Source organism: Grammomys surdaster, unplaced genomic scaffold (genome assembly GCF_004785775.1).
Source record: "Grammomys surdaster isolate TR1022 unplaced genomic scaffold, NIH_TR_1.0 170, whole genome shotgun sequence".
In the NCBI taxonomy this organism is placed as follows: Eukaryota; Metazoa; Chordata; class Mammalia; order Rodentia; family Muridae; genus Grammomys; species Grammomys surdaster.
Genome location: NW_021604618.1, coordinates 7,633,449 through 7,638,644, shown reverse-complemented (window position 1 = coordinate 7,638,644; position 5,196 = coordinate 7,633,449). Strand labels below are relative to the sequence as shown.

The 5,196-nt window shown below is 47.0% G+C and overlaps 1 protein-coding gene across 1 annotated transcript in view; it reads right to left on the bottom strand.

Moving 5' to 3' along the window:
* Nucleotides 1-4,879, bottom strand: part of Elf5 (E74 like ETS transcription factor 5) — a 39,883-nt gene extending 35,004 nt beyond the window's left edge. Inside the window, exon 1 of the mRNA XM_028767085.1 lies at nucleotides 4,856-4,879. The gene's annotated coding sequence lies outside the window, so the exon portion shown is untranslated. The remainder of the gene's footprint in view (nucleotides 1-4,855) is intronic.
* Between the last annotated feature and the right edge of the window lie 317 nt (nucleotides 4,880-5,196).

Sequence of the window (5,196 nt, the reverse complement as noted above, 5' to 3'; positions counted from 1 at the left end):
GTTGTCGGACGTGAGAGAAGGGGAGGCTCAGTGAGATTTGATAGTCCGACTGGACAATGAGGGACTGTGATGACCTGCTAAAAATGGATTGTTATTATGCCTCAGGTTTAATCGTAGTAGGAGTGGAAGTTGTTATTATGCGTATTTTATGGAAGAGGAACCGGAGGCTCACTGAGCTTCTGTGATTTGTAGAAGGTCATCGACTAAGCAGCAGAGCCAGAATTTCCTCCAAAAGATTCCTTAGCTCAGAGCCCAGGCCTCTGACCACTGCGCACAGTCTGAGGCTTAACGGAGGATCTTGTTTACGTACAAAGGGGGAGAGAAGGAGTGTGGCTAACTCTAGTACTTCCGAGTCACAGAGGGCTGGCGCAGGAAGTACTGGGTGAGGTTTTCAATACGCCTCCTCTGTGGACAAAAAGATGGGTCTTGCCACTTCGAGAAGGCTTCAGTATTGAAGAACCTCAGATTTCATCAGTCTTTAGGGGGAAACACGTGCGAGGCAGCAAGCTGACAGTGGGTCACAATGTCCTGGGTTCTGGTCTTACGACCACGAGTGTTTTTTTTTTTTAATCTTTATCAACTATTGCTCATTAGGGAGTTGTTGGGGTTTTTTTTTGTTTGTTTTTGTTTTGTTTTTAATTCAATTGTTTCTTTTACCGATTTCGAAATAATATTTTCTCACTGACCTCTTATTATTTTTCCTCCACCATTGTATATGTTTTCGATTACAATGTTTCAAAGGTCTTGTCATGATGGCACAAGTCAAACCAGCACTCAGGAGGCTGAGGCCAGTGGATCACCAGTTTGAGGTCAGCCTGGGCTACATAGTGAGACCCTGTCTCAAATAAAATGAATGAATAACTAAAGTTCAAAGATAAGAATTATTCCCTGAACTTTCCTAAGGTTAGTTCTGTTTAGGGGCTGAATGGGAGGGCAGACTTGTGCAAGGAAGCAGGCATTATGTTGCTTTATAAAGCTATCCTGAAGTTTTCTGGCGTGTTCTTATCACAGAGTTTGCCATTATGTCCTAAGTGGAGACTGAGGGTTCCTGCTACTGATAAATCTGGAGGGCCCTTACCTCTGAGAGGCCCACTGGCCTCACCAGACAAGTTCCCCTCATCATGGCCACATTTGTATTTTGAACTCATAAACCTAGGGAGATCTTGTTAGGGGTGTGGCTAGCTCCAAGTAAGGAGCCCAGGGTCCATATCTATGGATGTTATCTCTGAGAAACTAAAGTTCAAGTAAAGCCAGGTGTCCTCAGAATCCCACCCACCACTGTTGCCTGCATCTCTCCCTATGAACCATGTTTTAATTCCTCAAGGAGTGAAAGCAAGTGGGTAGGCTTTGGTTCCATTTTGAAGGACAGTTATCCCTCTAGCTTGTGGGAACCAGTGAGATATGGGCTGGGTTGACCATTCTCTGGAGGTGTGACTGTTAGACAGGCAGCCATGGCCTTGCTAAGAGTAGACGTCAGATAGCAAGGCACTTGAGGAAAAACTAGGAATAGAAAAAACATCTGCTTTGAGGCTAAGAGTTCAGATGTCAGTGTTACCAACTTGGCAACAGAATTTTTGGATCTCTTTGAACCTCAGTTTCTTTGTCTGAAAAGAAATTGTTATTTCATAGGGTTTTGAAGACAGTTGAAGAAAATGGGGGCTGGAGAGATGGCTCAGCAGTTAAAAGCACTTGCTGCTCTTGGAGAGGATCTGGGTATGGGTCCCAGCCCCTGCATAATGGCTCACAACTGTCTGTAACCCCAGTTCCAGAGGTTCTGATGTCTTCTTCTGGCCTCCATGGCACCAGGCACACATGTGGTACACACAAATACGTGCATGCAAAAGACTCATATAGATAAATAAAATGCATCTAAAAATGATAATAGAATGAACTATTGTAGTACAGGAAGCACTGAGCCCAGTACCTGATACATACTAAATGTTCAATAGACTATTATTGCAATGAGGATATTAATCAGCCTATAGCCTGAGGTTTGCTAATAACCATGATAAAAACAGTTTCAACTGTCTACTAGATCAGTTTGAACAGCACAGATATATGCATTTTTCAATGTGGGTAGACATTCTCCCGACCATGTGGTCATGGTTAAGAGAAGGTGATCACATTTGGTCAGTGGTCCTTATTTAACTTAACCAGAGCAGGAATTTTGTAAAATATTTGTTTCTCCACCTACCCTGCTTTTTCCCCCTTCTGCGTGCCAGTGTGCCCTTTTGGGAATACAGAAAGTCCATTAATCACAATAGGTCACTATAGAGTATCTAAAAGATCTGCCATTTGGCTACACCAACCCAGCTGTCACTACTTACATCTTTCTGACAGTCCCATGGGTGGGACTTCTGCGAGCTCACCTTTCTGCACCTGCCCATGGGAGATGGAAGCCACCTGTCTCTACAGGAAACCGTCATTTGGCTTTCTGGCTCTCGGGCTGTGTCCACTCCAGGTTGCAGCTGCACTTTGGGCTATGTGAAAGCCAGAGGGCAGATTTTGCACAAGGACCTCTGAGTTGGGTGGGGGGATAATTAAAGTCAAGCATTCCAGCCAAATCGAGTGTTGAGTTGTATAATTGGCCAGGAGCTATAGGCCATGTGTTGAGAAAGCTGGTCCAGGCGCCCAGTGTTTTGAATGGACAGGGAAGAAAGGTCAGAGGTGACCAGGCTGGCTCTGTTTATATGCCAGAATATCTGGGCAGTTGGTTAGCCCTTGGCCTCGCTATTGGCAGAACCTAGTCTTGGAGTGTTACCCATCCCATGCAGTACCAAGAGACAGCCTGATAGACTTATTGAGGTATCTTTAGGACCCGTGCCCACAGAGTTCACATCTCAGAACAGAGTGGGGTTGACTTTAGGTCTGGTCAAACCCTGGTCAGGAGATGCTTAGGAGGAGCTCTGTCCTTCTTGGATCCTACACAGCCGGCAAACTGATTTAAGATGATTGATACTTAATAAGCCAAGAAAGGTCTGGAGATAAGATGTGAAAACCTGGCTGACTGTTTGTGGCCAAAGAAGTCACCTGTAGGTGTAATTTACAAATTGGGGGCCCTGTCACTCCAGCTATATACTAATATGAACATCTTTTTGGGGGGGCAGGGAGGGAAAAAGTATCACAACTAACGGCAAGGTGCAATGGAAAAGCAGGCATGAGCTCACGCCTAGCTGTATCGGCCTGAGCACACACATACATTCACCTTTGTGCTGCCTCCCATACACTGTTTCTTCTCACCTGACCCATGAGCACCTAGCTAGATCTCCAGCCACACTCTCTCCTGCATCTGCCGCTGCCGGCACCTCGCATCCTCCGCACACATTCAACCATTCTGGCATAGACTCCTCCTCTCCCAGCGCCCACATTACTCACACCAGCCATCAGATAAATGCAGTCCCCTTAGGAAGCTGATTAATAAAACTATTTTATCTGTCATTACACTTGAGTGATAATAATGTCCTCAGAGCCTGCATGGTTAGATTGGTTCAGATGGTCACATCCAGATTAGAGCTGAACTCCCTTTGAACTCTGACCACACTGCTGGCTCTCTCTAGCTTAGAGATTAGAAATGACTCTAGGTGGATTCACTCCATGGAACCAAGAGGGAAAGGAGATTTCCAGCCTTCCTATCATCTCCAGAGCCGTGCAGTTAAGACCCCAGAAAAGATCATGGCCCCCACCAAAGGTGGCGCAATCAAGTTACTTCCCTCCTTAACCAGTGACAGCCTCAGATATCCAATGGAGGAAGCTGCCTCACACGTTGATTTGAAGATTGACATTTGAAAATAAACAGTTTAATGTCTGGGTCTTGGGATCTTGGGGACAGACTCCGGTGAGCCATAATTAACTCTTTCAAGTCTTCTTGGTATCCTCTGAACAGTAAAGTATCTAATTCTTTATGATGTAATGCTGAATGGAGGCAGTGGGGAGGCCTTTTGGGCTAATTACATGTTGGAACGAGGTTAACGACATGCCGGAGATTCTTCACATGGCTCCTTTGACAGTGACAGGTCACTTGGTAGCACGCTAGGGCCAAAGACAGTCACCGATTTTAAACAAGGCTGGTGTCCTCTTGTTGAATCCATCCTCTGTTCCTACAGTTTCTAGGAATGAAGAGATCTTGGATTGCTACAAAAGCAAGGGCCTGGAGGTTTGAATCGACACCCTTTTAGGTCTTAGCTCTGTCAAGTGCATTTTACAGCATTGACTTAGCCACTGAAAGAAACAGAAGCTCACTCTCTAAGCGGATGCTCTGAAGCCAAGCAGGAGGCGCACATGTACTAAGAAACACGATGTGTGTCCACAGACACAGAATCACAGTGAAAAGCCAACCATATGGGAATGGGAGCCGCTACCTGCCCACGGCAGAACGCAGCACTAGAATTCCATTCTGCACCCGAAGGCGTCCACATTTCCGTGTCACACAAGTCCCAACAGAGATTCATTTTACACCCTTCTGTTTTTGAACCACACGCAGAACTGTCTCCAAGGGACTCCAGCCCAGTTGCAAGTGTGTCCTGTACTCTACATCTTTGCTAACCCCGTGTCGGTTCCCATTCTGTTGAGGTCAGTCAAAATGAATCCCAATGTTAGGCTGGAGGGAGAAAAGTTACTCAGAAAAGACCACCAAACACACCCTCTGAGGAGGGGCCAAGCCTTTAGGGGCGGCCATGAACTGATGGAGTCAGTTGCATGTGTAAGAGCCTCTGAGTTTCCTCAGCATTTGCTGGGGGAACCCTTCTTTTCCTCCCTAGGGAAGGAATGGGACAAATTTGGCTGTGCTCACAGAGTGACAGTCCCTCAAGGTCCCCTCTTGTCTCAGCACATTCAGATATACACTGACAGCACTTACCTCAGTTCGTTTGTCCTGCCAGGCTGGACTGCACTCAGGTGATCTGATGTCATGTCCCTGCCCTGTGAAGGCCCTGGCTGGATGGGCATGAGCCCCTCCTCCTCAGGGAGATGGACACTGCATGACTGCTTCCAGGCAGGTGGCACCTCCTCTGGGTGGCCCGGCCCTAAGCAGCCTCCCAGGTGGAGCAGGGTCCTGGAATGGCAGCCTTCAGCTGGCTCCTGCACCTCCACAATGGCCAGCTGTCAGCAAGAGGGTTAGGCAAGACTCTGACTCTCACTGGTGGTTCATAAGAGAGGGAGAGACGAGCAGACAGATGCCTGCTCCCTGGTGCACGTTGC